Source organism: Equus przewalskii, chromosome X, assembly GCF_037783145.1.
Source record: "Equus przewalskii isolate Varuska chromosome X, EquPr2, whole genome shotgun sequence".
NCBI lineage: Eukaryota > Metazoa > Chordata > Mammalia > Perissodactyla > Equidae > Equus > Equus przewalskii.
The window spans coordinates 57,272,426-57,293,749 of NC_091863.1; positions in this window are offsets into that span (position 1 = coordinate 57,272,426).

A 21,324-nucleotide genomic window follows, 5' to 3' on the forward strand; every position below is an offset into this window, starting at 1 on the left:
AAGAAAAGCCTGCTCTTAAAGGGCCCACACACAAATTCACCCATTTTGGAAAGGAACCTAAAATCACCATAAAGACAGGTGCACAGTCCTTTGGTGAAAAGAGACTCACTTGATAGGCTCTGGGTGCATCTCAGTGAGAGGTGAGACACCCCCCAGCGGACCACCTCCCCAGGGACTGAGACATTGGCAGCAGCCATTATTGTGACCTAGTTCAGGCATGCTAACACAGATGCTGGCAGACGCCATCAGAGTTCTTCTCCTAGCCTGTTAGCACAGGGGTCTGCCCCACCCACTAAAGCACCAATTTAATCCACTCAGCCACAGCCAGCAGCCTGCCCTGGGGACTGGCTCAACCCAACAGCAAGCCCTTGGGGAACTTGTGGGCCTGCATAGGTGGGGTACCTGGAACCTCTGCAGCTGGGCAAGAAGGTCCACCTCTATGGGGCAGGGCTTGCATGAGGGGTGGGCCTGCATTGGTGTAGTGTGTGGGGCTTCTGCAGTGGGGCAACTGAGTCAGCTTCAGGGGGTTGGGGAATGCACACTGGGCAGGACTATGTTGGTGGGGTGTGTGGCAATGTAGGTGGTGGGGCTAGTCAACTGCAGCAGATGTATGCCTCTCAAACAGTCACATAGGAGATCAGCCCCATCTTCCAAAGACTGACAAAATGGGGTGCTCCCATCCCTGGGGCCAGTCCCACTCAGCTATAATCCTGACATAGCTGATGACAGCCTTGCAGGCCAGAGGCCTACAGCAATTTTAAACCCCTGAGCCTAGCAACCAGCCATGCTGGGGACCTACTCAACAGAAAAACTGTAACAAGAATGTGCTATTAGACCTTGCAGCCATCTGTGTTGGGGCTCCACAAACCTGATAAAGTGACTGAAGGGACATGGCAACCACATGAAGCTGAACGTTACAACCAGCTAGCCAGGTGGACAGTCTAGCCTCCCCAGGCACCTACAGCAAAAGCAACCATCCCACAACAGAAGGACACATGTAGCCCAAACAAGGGACACTACTGGAACATTTGGAACTGGTGACAAGAAGAAGCACACTGTGGGGTGTTGTAAGGCATCTCTTACATAAGGCCACCTCTCAAGATCAGGAGACATAGCTGACTTACATAACACACAGATATAAGCACAGAGACAGAGGCAAAATGGGGAGACAAGCAATACGTTCCAAGTAAGGGAACAGGACAAAATCCCAGAAAAAGAACTAAATGAAACAGAGATAAACAGTTACCTGACAAAGAGTACAAATTGAGAGTCATAAGGGGGCTGGCCCTGTGGCTGAGTGATTAAGTTTGCACATTCCACTTTGGCGACCCAGGGTTTCACTGGTTTGGATCCTGGGCATGGACATGGCACCACTCATCAGGCCATGCTGAGGTGGTGTCCCACATAGCACAACCAGAGGCACTCACAACTAGAATATGCAACTATGTACTGGGGGGCTTTGGGGAGAAGAAGAAGAAGAAGAAAAAGAAGATTGGCAACAGGTGTTAGCTCAGGTGCCAATCTTTAAAAAAACAGTCATAAGGATGCTCACTCATCTTGGGAGAAGAGTGGATGAAGTCAGTGAGAATGTCAGTAAAGAATTGGAAAATATAAAAAACAACCAAGCAGAAAAGAAGAATACAATACTGGAAATGAAAAATTCACTAGAGGGACTCAGCAGAGTAGTTGATACAGAAGAAGGGATCAGCAAGCTCGACGAAAGACTAGAGGAAATCACCCAAGCTGAACAGATAAAAGAAAAAAGAACTAAAAAGAACCAGAATAGTCTAAGGGATAGCTGGGACAACATCAAGTGCACCAGCATTTGTATTATAGGTGTCCCAGAAGGAGAAGAGGGAGACAAAGCAGCAGAGAATCTATTTGAAGAAATAATAGCTGAAAACTTTCCTAACCCAAGGAAGGAAACAGACATCCAAGTATAGGAAGCACAGAGAGTACCAAACAAGATAAACCCAAAGAGGCCCACACCAAGACACGTTATAATTAAAATGCCAAGAATTAAAGAGAAAGAGAGAATCCTAAAAGTTGCAAGAGAAAGGCAACAAGTTAAATATGAAGGAAACTCCATAAGGCTGCTACCTGACTTCTCAGCAGAAACCTTACAGGCTAGAAGGGAGTGGTACAATATATTAAAACTGCTGAAAGGAAAAAACCTACAGCCAAGAATACTCTACCAGGCAAGGTTATTATTCAGAATGGAAGGAGAGATAAAGAGTTTCCCAGACAAGCAAAAACTAAAGGAGTTGATCACCAAGAACCCAGTCTTACAAAAATGCTAAACAAACTTATTTAAGTGGAAGAGAGAAGACTACAAATAGGAATAAGAAAATTATCCAAAAAAAACCCCCCAAACAATAAAATCACTGGTAAAGGCAAATATACAGTAAAGGTAGTAGATCAACCAGCTATGAAGCTAACATGAAGGTCAAAAGACAAAAGGACTGGGGCTGGCCTGGTGGAATAGTGCTTAAGATCACATGCCCTGCTTCAGTGGCCTGGGGGTTTGCTGGTTCGGATCCTGAGTGTGAACCTACACACCACTCATCAAGCCATATTGTGGCAGCATCCCATATACAAAATAGAGGAAGATTGCCGCAGATGTTAGCTCAGTGACAATCTTCCTCAAGCCAAAAGAGGAAGATTGGCAACAGATGTTAGCTCAGAGCCAATCTTCCTCACCAACAAAAAAAAGGCAAATGTACTAAAATGATCTAGTTCCATGAGAAGAGGGTAATGGATACACATACACAAAAAAAGAGGTCAGATATGATATCAAAAACATAAAATGTGGGAGGAGAGGAGTAAAAGAGTAGAGCTTTTAGCAAGGGGTCAAACTTAAGAGACCATCAACTTAATATAGATTGCTATATAAGCAGGTTATTATCTATGAACCTCATGGTAATCACAAACCAGAAACCTATAATGAATACACAAATAATTAAGAGAAAGGAACCCAAACATAATACTAATGAAAACCATCAAACCACAAGGGAAGAGAGCAAGAGAAGAAGAAAGGAACAGAGAAAAAGTACTAAAACACCTAGAAAAGGTAACAAAATGGTAATAAGTAAATTTTAATCAATAGCTACTTTAAATGTCAATGGGCTAAATGCTACAATTAAAGGGCATAAGATGGCCAATTGGATAAAAAAAAAAAGACCCGTATATATGCTGCATACAAGAGACACACTTCAGACCTAAAGACACTCACAAACTGAAAGTGAAGGGATAGAAAAGGATACTCCATGCAAATGGCCAAGAAAAGAAAGCTGAGTTAGCAACACCTATATTGGACAAAACAGACTTTAAAACAAAAACTGTAACAAGAGACAAAGAAGCGCACTACATAATGATAAAGGGTACAATCCAACAAGAGTATATAACACTTGAAAATATCTATGTACCCAACATAGGAACACCTAAATGTACAAAGCAATTATTAACAAGCATAAAAGGAGAAATAGTAACACAATAATAGTAGGGGATTTTGACCCTTCTATTACATCAATGGATAGATCATCCAAACAGAAGATCAATAAAGAAACATTGGCCTTAAACGAAACATTAGGCCAGAGTGACTTAGTAGATATATAGAGAAATTCCATTCAAAAACTGCAGAATATACATTCTTTTCAAATGCATATGGAGCATTCTCCAGGAGAGATCACATGTTAGGCCACAAAACAAGTCTCAATAAATTTAAGAAGATTGAAATAATACCAAGCATCTTTTCTGACCACATGGTATGAAACTAGAAATCAACTACAGGAAGAAAATTGGAAAAGCCACAAATATGTGGAGACTACAAAAAATGCTGAACAATGACTGAGTCGATGAAAAAATCAAAGGAGATATCAAAAAATACCTGGAGACAATTGAAAATGAAAATATGACATGACAAAATTAATGGGATAAGCAAAAGCAGTTCTAAGAGGGAAGTTTATAGCAATGCAGGCCTAGCTCAACAAACAAGAAAAATCTCAAATAAACAATCTAACAGTGAACCTAAAGGAACCGGAAAAAGAAGAACAAACACAGCCCCAAACCAGTAGAAGGAAGGAAATAATAAAAATCACAGCAGAAATAAGTGAAATAGAGACTAAAACAAAAATAGAAAAAAAATTGAAACTAAGACCTGGTTCTTTGAAAACATGAACAAATTAGACAAACCTTTAGCTAGACTCACCAAGAAAAAAGAGAGAAGGCTCAAATCAATAAAATAAGAAATGAAAGAGGAGAAATTACAAAGGACTGCTCAGAAATACAAAAGAATATAGGAGAATACTACAAAAAGCTATATGCAAACAAATTGGATAATCTAGAAGAAATGGATAAATTCTTAGAATCATAAAACCTTCCAAAACTGTATCAAGAAGAAATAGAGAATTTGAATAGACAAACCACCAGCAAGGAGATCAAAAAAGTAATCAAAAATCTCCCCCAAAATAAAAGTCCAGGACCAGATGGCTTCCCTGGTGAATTCTACCAAATATTCAAAAAAGACCTAATACCTATCCTTGTCAAACTCTTCCAAAAATTGAAGAGTAAGGGAAGCTTCCTAACTCATTCGGAAGCCAACATTACCCTGACACCAAAACCAGACAAGGACAACACAAAAAAAGAAAATTATGGGCTAATATCTCTGATGAACATCAATGCAAAAATCCTCAAAAAAATACTAGCAAATCGAATACAACAATACATTAAAAAGCTCATATATCATGATCAAGTGGGATTTATTCCAGGTATGCAGGAATGGTTCAACATCTGCAATTCAATCAGTGTGATACACCACATTAACAACATGAAGAATAATAATCACATGATCATCTCTATAGATGCAGAGAAAGCATTGGACAAGATACAGTATTCATTTTTGACAAAAACTCTGAATCAAATGAGTATAGAAGGAAAGTACCTCAACATAATAAATGCCATATATGACAAACCCACAGCTAATAGCATACTCAACGGAGAAAAACTGAAAGCTATCCTGCTAAGAACAGGAATCAGACAAGGATGTCCACTTTCGCCACTCTTATTTAACATAGTAGTGGAAGTTCTAGCAAGAGAAGTCAGGCAAGAAAAAGAAATAAAAGGAATCCAAACTGGAAAGGAAGAAGTGAAACTGTCATTATTTATAGATGACATGATTTTATATATAGAAAACCATAAAGAATGCACCAAATGACTTTTATAAATAACAAATGAATACAGTCAAATTGCAGGATACAAAATCAACATAGAAAAACCAGTTGCATTTCTATACACTAACAACAAAGGAGCAGAAAGAGAAATTAAAGAATACAATCTCATTTTCAATTGCAAAAAAAAGAATGAAATACCTAGGAATAAACTTAATCCAAGAAGTAAAAGACTTGTACACTGAAAACTATAAAACACGGTATAAAGAAATTGAAGAAGACACAAAGAAATGGAAATATATTCCATGCTATTGGACTGGAAGAATTACCATTGTTAAAATGTCTATACTTCCTAAAGCAATCTACAGATTGAGAGCAATACCTATGAAAGTTTCAACGACATTTTTCACAGAAATAGAACAAAGAATCCTAAAATTTATATGTAACAAAAGACCCTGAATAGCCAAAGCAATCCTGAGAAAAAAGAACAAAGCTGGAGGTATTACACTCCCTGATTTCAAAATATACTACAAAGCTATAGTAATTGAAACAGCATGCTATTGGCACAAAAACAGACACACAGATCAATGGAACAGAATTGAAAGCCCAGAAATAAAACTACCCATCTTTGGACAGGTAATCTTCAATAACTGAGCCAAGAACATACAATGGAAAAAGGAAAGTTTCTTCAGTAACCGGTGTTGGGAAAATTGGGCAGCCACATGCAAGAATGAAAGTAGACCATTATCTTACATCATACACAAAAATTAACTCAAAATGGATTAAAGACTTGAGTATAGGACCTGAAAATGTGAAACTTCTAGATGAAAACATAGGCAGTACGCTCCTCAACATCAGTCTTAGCAGCATATTTTCAAGCACCATGTGTGACAAGGTAAGAGAAACAAAAGAGAAAATAAAGAAATGGGACTGCATCACTCTAAAAATTCTGCACAGCAAAGGAAACCATCAACAAAATGAAAAGACAACCTAACAATTGGGAGAAGATATTTGCAAACCATATATCTGATAAGGGGTTAATATCCAAAATATACAAAGTACTTATACATCTCAACAACAAGAAAACTAACAACCCAATTAAAAAATGGGCAAAAGATCTGAATGGACATTTCTCCAAAGAAGATATACACATGTCCAACAGGCACATGAAAAGATGTTCAACATCACTAATTATCAGGAAAATGCAAATCAAAACTACAATGAGATATCACCTCATGCCCATCAGAATGGCTATAATTAACAAGATAAGAAATAAATGTTGGAGAGGATGTGGAGAAAAAAGAACTCTCATACACTACTGGTGGGAATGCAAACTGGTGCAGCCACTATGGAAAACAGTATGGAGATTCCTCAAAAAATTAAGAATAGAACTACCAAATGATCCAGCTATTCCACTGCTGGGCATTTATCCAAAGAACATGGAAACATGAGTGCATAAAGATACATGCACCCCCATGTTCATTGTGGCATTATTCATGATAGCCAAGATCTGTAAGCAACCTAGGTACCCACCCAGGGACTAATGGATAAAGAAGATGTGGTATATATACACAATGGAATACTACTCAGCCATAAGAAATGATAAAATCTGGCCATTTGTGATAACATGGATGGACCTTAAGGGTATTATGCTAAGCAGAATAAGTCAGAGTGAGAATGCCAAATACTGTATGATCTTGCTCATAAATAGAAGATAAAAACAACAACAAACAATCACATAGAAGGAGAGATTGGATTGGTGGTTACCAGAGGGGATGGGTGGACAGAAGAAGGCAAAAGGGGTGATTATGCACGTGTGTAGTGATATATTGTAATTAGTCTTTGGGTGGTGAGCATGATGTAATCTACACACAAATCAAAATATAATAATATACACCTGAAATTTATATAATTTTATAAACCAATGTTCCTGCAATAAAAAACATATAAACTATAAAATGTGTTGTGTTGCAAAAAAAAGAATCAGTGAACATTATGATATGACTATGGAAGTTACTGAGTCTGAGGAACAGAAAGAAAAATGATTGACGAAAAGTGAACAAAGCCTAAGGGACCTGTGGGACACCATCAAGAGGACAAACACACAGAATGTGGGAGTCCCAGATGTAGAAGATAGAGGAAAAGGGAAGAGAGAATATTTGAAGAAGTAATGGCTGAAAACGTCCCAAATTTGATGAAACACATGAATATAAAGATGCAAGAAGCTCAATGAACTCCAAAAAAGATGAACTCAAAGGGACTTACAGTGAGACACATAATCAAACTTTCAAATGCCAAAGAAAAGGGAATCTTGAAAGCAGCAAGAGAGAAGCAGCTCATCACATACGAGGGATCCTCAATAAGATTGTTAGTACATTTCTCATCAGAAACTTTGGAGGTCAGAGGCAGTGGGCTGATATATTGAAAGTGCTAAAAAAAAAACCCCCGTCAACCAATAATCCTGTGTCCAGCAAAACTGTCCTTCAAAAGTGAGGGAGAAATTAAGACATTCCCAGAAAAACAAAAGCTGAGGCAGTTCTTACCACTAGATGCCCTGTAAGAGATGCTCAAGGGTCCTCTAGACACTAGATAGTAACTTGAGGCCATATGGAGAAATAAAGATCTCAATAAAAGTAAATAGGCATCTATAAAAGTTTGCATTATTGTAATAACTGTTTGTAACTCTACTTTGTTTTCTACATGATTCAAGAGACTAACAGATTTTTTTAAAAAAATAATTATTAGTCTAAAAGCTAGTATTATTGTAACTTTGGTTGTAGCCCCAAATTTTGTTTTCTACATAATTTAAGAGACTCATACATTTAAGAGAATTATTAGTTTACGTTTTGGAACACACAATGTGCAAAGATGTAATTTTGTGATACCGACAACAGAAAGGGGTGGAGACAGAGTTGTAAAGGAGCAGAGTTTTTAATTGAAGTTAAACTGCTATAAATTGAAATTAGAGTGTTATAACTTTAGGATGTTAAATGTAATCCCCATGTGCTGCCCGCAGCTGCAAAGGGCAAGGAATGACAGGTACCAGGTTGCTTGATTGCTTGGTTATTTAAGCAATCAAAGTTTATTGATAAAGGGAAAAAGAGTGAGGAGCAGGGATAAAGGGGAAAAACAAATCGGTACTTACAACACCCACACCACAATCAGCCGGGGAAGTCCCAAAAGTTTGTATGGCGGGTGGAAGTGCCGATTGTCTGGGTCTGAGGCAAAGCATCCTTACCTCAGCAAGACTCCCTTTTATCCTAAGATTTCTCCGGGTTCTCACTCAGGTTTTCAGACATTTGGATACTTTGAGTTATTTCTTCTTGTTCCCATGGATGGGGTGCTTCTGTCTTTCTTGTTCCCACAGATGGGATGTTTCTAAAGTCCAGTCAGGTGCCCATCAGCGTGGCCAGCCCAGATGAGGAACATGATGCAGGACATATTCTTTGTAACTTGTGCCTTAGAGTCGGGCTGAAGTGGCCATCTTTGCCCCCAAGCCCAGACACATTCCTTCGTGTAGGGCCCAGGCCCAGTGTCCTTGGAAGGCGGGGAGGTCAATGAACTCTGTACACCATGGTAACCACAGAGAAAATAGCTAGAGAGCATACATAAAAAGAAATGGGGAAAGACTTTAAACATCTCACTACAAAAAATCAACTCAACACAAAAGAAGACAGTAATGCAGGAAATGAGGGACAAAAAAGGTATAAGGCATATAGAAAACAGATTGCAAAAGGACAGAAGGTCCCTCCTTACCAGTAATTATTTTAAACGTAAATGTATTAAACTCTCCAATCAAAAGACAGAGATTGAAAGAATTGCTAAAAACACATGATTCAACTTTATACTCTCTACAAGAGACTTAATTTAGATCAAAAGACACAAATACATTGAAGGTGAAAGGATGAAAAAAGATAGTCCATGCAAATTATAACCAAAAGAGAGCAGGATATCTATACTAATATCAGCCAAAATAGACTTTAAATCAAAAAAGTTTACAAGAGACAAAGATGAACATTATATGTTAACAAAGGTTCAATATAATTATATCTTATTGGTCAGGGTATAGAGAAATGAGAACTCACATACACTGCCACTGGAAGTAGAAATTGGTATAACATTTCTGGAAGGTAATTTGGTGTTATAGATCAAAGACCTTTAAAAAGTGCTTATCCTTTGAAACAGTAATTATACTTCCAGAAATTTATCCTACGAAAATGATCATGAACATATACTCAAAACATATGTTTAAAATAATGATCATCCCAGCATTATTTATTACAGTGATAAATAAAAAAATTTATTGCCAGATGGTAGGAAATTTAAAATATGACTCATGTGTAAGATGAAATACATTGCTGGCACTAAAAATCATGGTATAGCAGAATGTCTACTGACATAAAGAAGTGGTCATACTACAAAATGAAGTGATCATGCTACAAAATGCAGTATTACATGCAGTATAGCATACTGTGATAGATAATTCTTCCTATCATAAAAGCTCTGGGCACATTGTAGCTTCTTAAACAAGAGCAGAAGCCAAAAATAAATAAGTAAACATTTTAAAACTATTTTAAAATTTATAAATCGCTTACTAAATAGCTGTAGTTTGAAAAAGATAATTATAATTAAAATTGCCAAGAACTTAGAAGATGAAAACAAAACTTGTGGACTCTGGTCAAAAATAGTATTTAGTAGCCAAATGTTTTGTTACATTATAATTCAGGAAGATTTAAAAAGAACTAGAAAACAAAGCTGCAGAAATTAGAAAAATGAAAAAAGATCGAAACAAAAAATATGAGCCGGCCCGGTGGTGCAGAGGTTAAGTTTGCACTTTCCGCTTATTGGCGGCCCGGGCTTCGCCGGTTCAGATCCCAGGTGTGGACATGACACCGCTTGGCAGAAGCCATGCTGTGGTAGGCATCCCACATATAAAGTAGAGGAAGATGGGCACGGATGTTAGCTCAGGGCCAGTCTTCCTCAGCAAAGAGGAGGATTGGCAGCATATGTTAGCTCAGGGCTAATCTTCCTCAAAAAAAATAAAATTAAATTAAAAAACAAGTGAATTAGACAAAAACAGAATTGATAAACACAAATCAAATGACTTCTTTGAACAAAATAAATATATTTAAAATAGAAAAACCTCAGATAGGTGCATTTTTTTAAAGGAAAGGAATGCATTAATATACAAATTAGGAATGTGAAAGGGTATCTGAAAAAAAAGCCAGAGCCAGAGAAGTAGTTTATCATAATTATAAAACAGTGTAGACTTTGGAATCATACAGACCTGAATTTAAATCCTTGCTCTACTGTGTGACCTTAGGCACGTCTCAATCCCTGTGAGACTATTTTCTTAACTGTAAAATAAATAATAACACCCCAAAGCATCATTATTAGAATTACTTGAGATAATATATGTCAATTGCTTGGCAAAATATCTGGTACATGATAAAAACTCAACACAGAGGAGCTGCTATTATATATACGGCAGACTGCTTTTAAAATTATAAGAGAGCCGTGATTACAATTTTACACGTAATGCACTTTTTAAAATATTAATGAAAATATACATTACCAAAAATGGCACAATTATGCAAATAGTGTGAATGTTTTGTTGCTAATGTCATTGAGTTGATTCCAACTCCTAGCAACCCTCTGCACAGCAAAGTGGAACCCTGCCTAGTCTTTTTTTTTCTGCCATCCTCTTGTCTTCCTGCACTTTATCAGACAATGCTCCACTGCCAATAATAGGATTTTCCTGGCCATTTTTTTCAGAAGTGGGTGGCCAAGTCCTTCTTCCTAGTCTGTCTTAGTCTGGAAACCTTGTTGAAACCTGTCCACCATGGATGACCCTGCTGCTATTTGAAATATCTGTGGCATAGCTTTCAGCATCACAGCAACATGTTGCTGCCATGGTATGACAACAGACAGACAGGTACTGTGGTTCCCTGACCGGAAAACAAACTGGGCCATGGCGGTGGAGAGTGCCAAATCTTAGCCACTAGACCGTTAGGGCTGGCATGAATATTACCACTAAGTTGATTATTGCCACTATTAAAATGGTATAACCCAGATGGTTTTAGGGTTATTTCAAAACAACAAATAATTCTCATATTTTTTGACTATTCCAGAGCATAAGGAAAGAGAGCACCTTAATTTTCTATATAGCCAGCATATCACTGATAGAAAATTTTACAAAATGCTATCAGAAAAATAAAAAAACTATAAACCAATCTCATCTATGAATACTAGTACAAAAATCCTAAATAAAACTGCTAGAGTATAAATTAGAAATTTCTTAGTTGCAAGTGGCAGACACCTCAACAAAACCTGGCTTCAGCAAAAAAGGGATCCAGGGTTGCATGCAATGAAAGTAGGGGTAGGTGAGATTTCAGGCAGGACTGAAAACAAGTGTTCAGTGTCCTCAGGATCAGTTTTTCTCTTTCTCCATCTCTCAGTTCTACCTCTGCATACAGTAAAGGCAGAATAGGTAATTCAGACCAAGCTAGCCATTAAGGACAACTTAAAAAGCTGGTCAAAATATAAAGCACAATCTCTGTAAAAGTATCACAGAGCTAACAAGATAGTGAGGAATTGCTGGAATGAGATTCTGGAAAAAGACAGTAATCCTGAGAAGTGGAGGTGGCCCTGTCAATCAAGTTTACCTCTGTTCTGCTTACATTTGCCAAAGCAAAGAGGTACCCCAGAGGCTGGACTGTGCCTTTTGAGGTTAGAGGGACCAATGTTGCAGTTCAGGGCATGCTGAGGGTGAGAACTCTGGTAAACTATGGCCCATTTGTGTTGGACCTAACCAGGAAGGCAGAAACCACTTCATATATTTACGACCGGAGAAATGTATTGCAGGGAACTGGTCACATAGGTGATGGAGGACCTGAAATTCAAATGAGATGCCACAGATTAATAAAAGCGAGATGCCACAGTCACTCTTGGGTTGGAGAGACAAACATAAGAGATAATGTCAATGGAGCTTAGGGGTCACCCAGTGGAAGCTAGAAGTGTAGCAGTCCTGTGCAGCTGGAACCACAGAGAAAATGGAGCCACTTCCAGAGAGGCTGCCCGAAGTAAAGAGGAATGCCCTGGCGTCTTTCTTCCTTCTAACTATGGAGGCTTTTCCCCAAGAGGCTGGGAAGAAGGGAAAGTAAAAATACAGTTTTGGGGGTAAACACGGCCAGGAGCAGCACAGATCCCCAAAAAGCTGCATTCCAAGGATGAGAGCAAACCAGAAGTAAAACATCCCCTTCCGTTATAGCTTATTAGACCACTGCTGCATTTTAAATGCAGATGACTCAAGGCATCAGGCCACTATATTTATAGCAGAGCACAGATTAGACCATCTGGAACTATGAGAGAAGACCTAACTTTGCGACTGATAAGATGACTAGCCCAGTATCATATTTCTTTCACCACTCTTTCTCCTTACCGTATATCTGTAGAGCCATGTATTTGCTATATTGCACCTTAGATATCCACAGAAAAAAACTTCCCAGAGTTTTTAAAAATTGTGAGAAAAAACACATAACGTAGAATTTACCATCTTAATCATTTTTACGTGTATAATTCAGTAGTGTTAAGTATATTCACATTGTTGTGCAATTGATATCCAGGACTTCATCTTACAAAACTGAAATTCCATATCCATTAAATAAGAACTCTTCATTTCCCCCTTCCCCTCAGTCCCTGGTAACTACCATTTTACTTTCTGTTTCTATTAATTCCCCAGGGATTTTATGTGTACATACAAACACACACACACACTTGAATGAAGATATTAGACCACAAATGACAAGATGTTAACATTTTTTGAATCCACGTGGTGTGTATATAGAGTACATTGTATTAATCTTTCAACTTTTCCATGTTTGAAATTTTTTATAATGAAATGATGAATAAAAAGTAATTACATGATTGGGCAAGACGGAAATAGAAATAAGGTAAAACAGGACATTTTCAGGCAAACAAAAACTGAAAGATTTTACCACCAGAATACTGGACATTCTAATTCTAAAGAATGTTCTTCAAGAAGAGGGAAAATAATACCAGATGCTAGATCAGATATGCAGAAAGTAATGAAGAGCAGTGAAAATGATGTGTGCTGTTGCGAAAATAATAATGTCATCGACACTAGAGATGAGAATGATGTATTATTTGAGGGTGGCGATGACTCAATTTTTAATTCAGTGAATGCCTAAAATTAAGAAAGTTCTCTACATATACTGGTGATGAAAAATCTTCCTGCTTTAAAGGTAGTGATTTTCTGGGCTTTGAGAATAAAGATGAAAACTTTTCAATGCTAAAAATAAAAGTATAGTATGGCAGTTCTTCAAAAAATTAAAAATAATATTACTATATGATCCAATAATTCCACTTTTGGGTGTATTTCCAAAAAAATATGAAAGTAGGGTCCTGAAGAGATATTCGTACATAGCGTATATAATTCATAGCAAAATTATTCACTTTAGCTAAAAGGTGGAAGCAATCAAAGTGTCTATTGACAGATGAATGGATAAACAAAACGTGGTATATACATACTATGGAATATTATTCAGCTTAAGGCTTAAAGGAAGGAAATTGAAATTCTGACGTATACTATAACATGGATGAACCTTCAAGACATTATGCTAAGTGAAATAAGTTAGACACATAAGAACAAATATTGTATGATTCCACAAAATGAAAAGGCAACCTACAGAATGGGAGAGAATATTTGCAAACTGTCTATCTGATAAGGGGTTAATATCCAAAATATATGGGAAATTTATATAGGGACCAGCCCAGTGGCACAGTGGTTAAGTTTACATGTTCCACTTTGGCAGCCTGGGGTTTGCTGGTTTGGATCCCAGGTGCGGACCCACGTACTGATTGTCAAGCCATGCTGTGGCAGGCATCCCACATATAAAGTAGAGGAAGATGAGCATGGATGTTATCTCAGGGCCAGTCTTCCTCAGCAAAAAAGAGGAGGATTGGTGGCAGATGTTAGCTCAGGGCTAATCTTCCTCAAAATAAATAAATAATAAAAAAATTTAAAAGAAACATACAATTAATTCAATAGAAGAAGAAAATAATGATTAAAAAATGGATGAAGGACCTGAATAGACATTTTTCCAAAGAAGAAATACAAATGGCTAATAGGTATATGAAAAAGTGCTCAACATCACTAATCCGCAGAGAAATGCAAATCAAAATCACAATGAGATATCACCTCACATCTGTTAGAATGGGTAATATAAAAAGACAAAATGTAGCAAGCGTTGATGGGGATGTGGAGAAAGTAGAACCTTTGTACACTGGTGGAAATGTAAATTGGTGTAGCCATTATGGATAAGGGTATGGAGTTTCCTTAAAAAAAGAATTACCATATGACCCAGCAATCCTACTTCTGGGTAAATATACAAGGGAAATGCAAACAAGATCTCAAAGAGATATCTGCACCCCCATGTTCATTGCAGCATTATTTACAATACCCAAGACATGGAAACAATCTAAGTGTAGCATGGATAAGGAAAATGTGGTGTGTGTGTGTGTGTGTATGTATGTATATATATGTGTATATATATGTATTTATATATATATAATGGAATATTACTCATGAAAAGAAGGAAATCCTGCTATTTGTGACAACATGGATAAATCCGGAGGGCATTATGTTAAGTGAAAAAAGCCAAATACAGAAAGACAAACACTGTATAGTATCACCTATATGTGGAACCTCAAAAAAAAAAAGTTGAACTCATAGAAATGGAGAGTAGAACAGCTGAGAGATGGGGGATATGGGGAGATATTGGTCGAAGGGTACAAACATTCAGTTATAAGATGCATAAGTTCTGAGGATCCAACATACAGCATGGTGAATATAGTTAATAATATTGTATCATATACTTAAAATTTGCTGAGAGTAAGCAATTCCAAAAGTCCCATGCACCCCTATGTTCATCGCAGCATTATTTACAACAGCCGAGACGTGGAAGCAACCTAAGTGCCCATCAACTGATGACTGGATAAAGAAGATATGGTATATATATACAATGGAATACTACTCAGCCATAAAAAGGATAAAATCGTCCCATTCACAACAACATGGATGGATCTTGAGGGTATTATGTTAAGTGAAATAAGCCAGATAGGGAAAGACGAACTCTGTATGACTCCACTCATTGGTGGAAGTTAACATTTAGACAAAGAGAACTGATTGGTGGTTACCAGGGGAAAGGGGGGGTGGGGAGAGGGCACAAAGGGTGTAGGCGGGTACCTAAATCATGACTAACAATCATGTACAACTGAAATTTCACAAGGTTGTAAACTGTCATAATCTTAATAAAAAATATATTTAAAAAAAATTTGCTGAGAGTAAATCTGAAACATTCTCACCAAAAAAGAAAAGGTGACTGTGAGATGATGTGTTAATTAACTTGATTGTGGTAATCATTTTACAAATATACATATATCAAATTGTCAAATTGTACATTTTAAATATATGTAATCTTATTCGTCTGTTATACCCCAATAAGGCTGGGAAAAATGGTTAAGATGGTCAATATTATGTTATATGCATTTTACCACAAATAAAAATAAATAAATAATAATAACAAAAGCAATACTTCTAGTTGTACCTCTAGTAGTGAGTAAATGAGTGATAATTTGTTATTGTTTAAACTGTACATGTTAAAAATACATTCTATGCATGATATATTTCATGGTAATTTTCTTTTCTTTTTCTTTTCTTTTTTTTTTTTTAAAGATTGGCACCTGGGCTAACAACCGTTGCCAATCTTTTTTTTTTTTTTTCCTGCTTTATCTCCCCAACCCCTCCCTGTACATAGTTGTATATCTTAGTTGCAGGTCCTTCTAATTGTGGGATGTGGGATGCCACCTCAACGTGGCCTGACGAGTGGTGCCATGTCCGTGCCCAGGATCCGAACCCTGGGCTGCGGCAGCGGAGCACATGAACTTAACCACTCCACCACGGAGCCGGCCCCTGGTAATTTTCAGAAAACAAATAATTTATAAAGATGCCAATTTCCCCTAATTTAGAAATTCAACAGGATCCCAACAAACATACCTACATAGTTTCTTTATTTGATTGTTTTTTGAACTAGACAACCTGATTCCTTAGTTCATGTGGAAAATTATACATATAACAAGATGCAGAAAATCTCTGAAAAAGAAAAGCAAGTGAGAGGAACTCATTTGATAGTTCTTTTTTTTTTTGGAATCTAAACCTATGTTCTTTTTTTTTTTCTGATCGGTTCTTTTAATGTGAAAGGGTGTTGGACTTTGTCAAATGTTTTTTCTGCATCAATTCAGATAATCATGGGATTTTTTTCCCCTTAATTCTCTTAATATAGATTATATTAATTTATTTTTGCATGTTGAACAATCCTTGCATTTCTGGGATGTTTATCACTTAGTCATAAGTATAATCATTTTAATATGCTACTGGATTAGCTTGCTGTTATTTCACTGAGGATTTCTGCATCTATATTCATAAGGGATATCAACCGGTTGTTTCTTGCAATGTCTGTTCTGTCTTTGGTGTTGGGGTAATGCTAGCCTCATAGAACATTCCCTCTTGTTTTTTGGAAGGGTTTGAAAAGGATTGGTGTTAATTCTGTCTTAAATGTTTGATAGAATTCACTAGGGAAGCCATCTGGTCCTGTACTTTTCTTTGTCAGCAGGTTTTTATTACAAATTCTATGTATTGTTATAGGTCTGTTCAGATATTTTAGTCTTTTAAAGTCAGTATCAGTAGTTTGTGTATTTATCTATTTCATCTATGTTATCTATTTTGTTGGCATACCATTATTGATAGTATTCCCCTATAATCCTTTTTATTTCTGAAATGTCAGTAGTAATGTCCCCATTTTCATTTCTGATTTTAGGATGTCAGCATCATGGTGGAGTAAGCTCTCCCTGTAAACTCTCCCCTCTAAGATACAATGAAAAGAGCATTCATTTTCCAACAGAGGACATCCACACAACACAAAAGATGTCTGAGAGGCCCATGCAGCCATATTTTGGAAGGTGGAGGTACTGGAGACCCTCTCCCTGAGGAAGTGTAATGAGGTAAGAGAAAGCTTCTCTTCCTCCCTGAAGGGAAGCCACCCAGGGATTGCACATGGCTTCTGAGAGGAAAGGGGGGAGGGAGTGGCAGCCCTCCATGAGAACACCATAGATCTCCAAGGTCCCTCACAGCCCAGGGGAAAGCTCCACACAGAGGTAACTAGCTGTGTGGGAATGTCTTCATGAAGCCAACACCCCAGGAAAGCAGATAGCGAAGGCAGAGCAAGAAGCCCCCTAGATCATGCAGGAGAAAGAAAGCGCCCCTCCCCACTGACACTTCAGCCCAGCACCTGGGAGCTGTCCCATTGATCCTCGTGGGCTCATAATAAGCAGCTCTTGACTCCCACACAGTGGTGACAGGTGGAAGTGGTGATCAAATCCTACCACAATGCAGAAGCACAAATCCATGCCATCTAGCAGTATGAAAAAATATTAAATCTCCAGACCAGAAGGGAAATGACAATTACCCAGAAATCAGTCCTGAAGATGCAGAAATCTATAACCTAAAGACAGAGAATTCAAAATAGCTATCACTAAAAAAATTAGTTAAAAGAGAATGCAAATAGACAGTTCAATGAATTCAGGAACTACTTCACAAAAGAGATTCAAACTGTAAAGAAGAACCAATCAGAAATATTGGAGATGAAGAACACAATGGATGAGATAAAGCAGAATATGGATTCCCTGAACAATAGAGCTGATATCATAGAGGAATGAATCAGCAATATTGAGGACAGAAATATAGAAATGCTTCAGATGGAGGAGAAGAGAAAATTAAGACTAAAAAGAAATGAAGAAAGTCTCCAAAAAATACCCTACTCAATTGGGAAATGCAACATAAGAATTATAGGTATTCAAGAGGGAGAAGAGAAGGAGAATGGAGCAGAAAGTTTGTTCAAGAAATAATAGTGGAGAACTTCCCAAACCTTGGGAATGAGATGGAAATCCATGTGAAAGAGGCAAATAGATCTCCTATGTCAATATAAAAAGACCTACTGCAAGGCATATAGTAGTGAAGCTGGAAAAAGTCAGTGACAAAGTAAAAATACTAAGGGCAGCAAGGCAGAAGAAAATAATTTACAAAGGAACCCCTATCAGGCTTTCAGTGGATTTCTCTGCAGAAACCTAACAAGCTAGGAGAGAGGGGAATGACATATTCAAATCTTTGAAAGACAAAAACTTTCAGCCACAAATACTCTATCCAGTGAAAATATCCTTCAGATATGCTGGTGAAACAAAAATTTTCCCAGATAAACAAAAGCCAAGGGAGTTCATTGCCACAAGATGCCTCCCCAAAAGAAATCCTCAAGAAGGCCCTCATACTTGAAAAAAAGAAGAAGAAAGAAGTTACAAAGCCCTGAGTAAGGAGATAAATAGGCAGACAAAATCACAAAATTGTAGCTACATATCAGAAAAGGTTAGCAAATACTCAGGTAAAACATTAAAGATAAAGAGAATGAAAACATCAAAAATAAAGATAATCTTGTCATTTTAACCACAAACTCACAACACAAGATAGAATAAGATGTGATGAAAACAGCTTAGGAGGGGAAGAGGAAAGGGACTGAATCAGGCCTAGTCTAAGAAAATAAGAGGTCCTCAGAAAATGGACTATCTTGTCTACGAGATTCTGCATACAAACCTCATGGTAATCACTAAACAAAAAAGCAGAAGAGAGACACAAATAATAAATAAGGAGAAAACTAAGAAAACTAGCATAAAAAACTACCTAACAGAATTGGTAGTCTGAAACACCTGGGAGGAGAAACAAAGGAAATGCAGGAGAACTGGAAAATGAGCAATAAAATGGCAGCATTAAGTCCTCATATATCAATAATCACTCTAAATGTAAATGGATCGAATTCTCCAATAAGACACAGAGTGGTGAGATGGATTAGAGAACAAGACCTAGCAATATGCTGCCTCCAGGAAACAAATCTCAGCTCCAACAACAAATGCGGGCTCAGAGTGAAGGGATGGAAGATGATATTCTAAGCTAACGGCAAACAAAAGAAAGCAGGTATTGCCCTACTTACATCAGACATAGTGGTCTTCAAGATAAGACAGGTAAAGAGAGACAAAGAGGGACAGTATATAATGATCAAAGGGACACTCCACCAAGAAGTCATTTCTGATTTTAGTAATTTGAGTATGCTTTCATTTTTCATAGTCAGTTTACCTAAAGTTTTGTCAATTTTACTGATTCTTTTCAAAGAACACACTTTGTCTGTTGATTTTCTCTTTTTTTCTATTCTCTCTTTCATTTATCTATACTCTAATCTTTATTATTTCCTTCCTTCTGCTATTTTTACATTTAGTTTTCTCTTCTTTTTCTACTTCTCTAAAATTGTTATACATTTGAGATCTTCCTTCTTTTTTAATGTAGGCATTTACAGCTATAAATTTCCCCCTGAGCACTACTTTCACTGCATCTCATAAGTTTTGCTATGTTATTTTCATTCATCAAAGTATTTTCCAATTTCTTCTTTGACCTCTTGGTTGTTTCAGTGCTATGTTAATTTCCAAATATTTGTGAATTTCCAGTTTTACTTCTGTTACGGATTTCTAGCTTCATACTATCATGCTTAGAGAAGATATTTTGTATGATTTCAATCTTTATAAATTTATGACTTGTTTTGTAGCCTAACATGTCTATCCTGGAGAATGTTCCATGTACAGTTGGGAAGAATGTGTATTCTGGTGTTGTTTGGAGGGATGTTCTTTATGTCTTTTAGGTCTAGTTGGTCATAGTGTTGTTAAAGCCCTCTACCTCCTTCTTGATATTTTATCAGTTGTTCTATCCATTATTGAGAATAAATTAGTGAATTCTCCAACTATTTTTGTAGAACTGTTTATTTCTCCTTTCAGTTTTGTCAGTTTTTGCTTCATATTTTGGGGGCTCTATTATTTGGTGTATACAACTGGCCCTCTCTATCCACGGGTTCCACATCCATGAAATCAATTAACCACTAATCAAAAGGCCTCTGATGGTTGAGTCTATACTGAACATGTACAGACGTTTTTTCTTGTCATCATTCCCTAAACAATATAGCATAACAACTATAGCATAGTTTTTACATTGCATTTACATTGTATTAGGTATTATAAGTAATCTAGAGATGATTTAAAGTATACGGGAGGATGTGCATAGGTTATGTGCAAATACTATGCTATTTTATATAAGGGACTTGAGCATCCATAGATTTTGGGATTCATGCGGGGTCCTGGAACCAATCCTCTGCTGATACTGAGGGACAATTGCATGCATTTATCATGGTTATATCTTCTCAATACATTGATTATTTTATCAGTATATAATGACCTTTTTTGACTTTCGTAAGGATTCTTTCTTAAAGTTTACTTTGTTTTATCTTCCTAAACTGAAACTCTGTCCCTATTAAATAATCACTCCCTAGTGTCTCTTTCATCAGCTCCTGGTAACAACTATTCTACTTTCTGTCTCTATGAATTTGATTATTCTAGGTACCTTGTATAAATGAAATAATACACTATTTTTCCTTTTTTGTCTGGTTTATTTTGCTTAGCATAATATAGTCAAAGTTTACCTATTATGCAGTATGTATCAGAATTTAATTCCTTTTTAGGGCTGAATAATATTTCTCCATATGTGTATACCACATTTTGTTTATTCATCGTTCGATGGAAATTTGAGCTGTTTCCACCTTTTGGCTATTGTGAATAATGCTACTATGAACATTGGTATACAAATATCTGAATCTCTGCTTTCAATACTTTCAGATATATACCTAGAAGTGGAATTGCTAGATCATATGATCATTCTATGATTTTTTTCAGGAATTTCCATACTGTTTTCTACAGTGGCTGCACTTGTTTACATTCCCACAAGCAAAGCACAAGGGTGCCAATATCTCCACATCCTCACTAACACTTGTCATTTTCAGATTTTATTTATTTATTTGTTTATTTGTTTATTTTTCAGTAAGATTAGCCATGAGCTAACATCTGCAACCAATCCTCTTCTTTTTGCTGAGGAAGACTGGCCCTGAATGAACATCCATGCCCATCTTCCTCTACTTTATATGTGGGATGCCTGCCACAG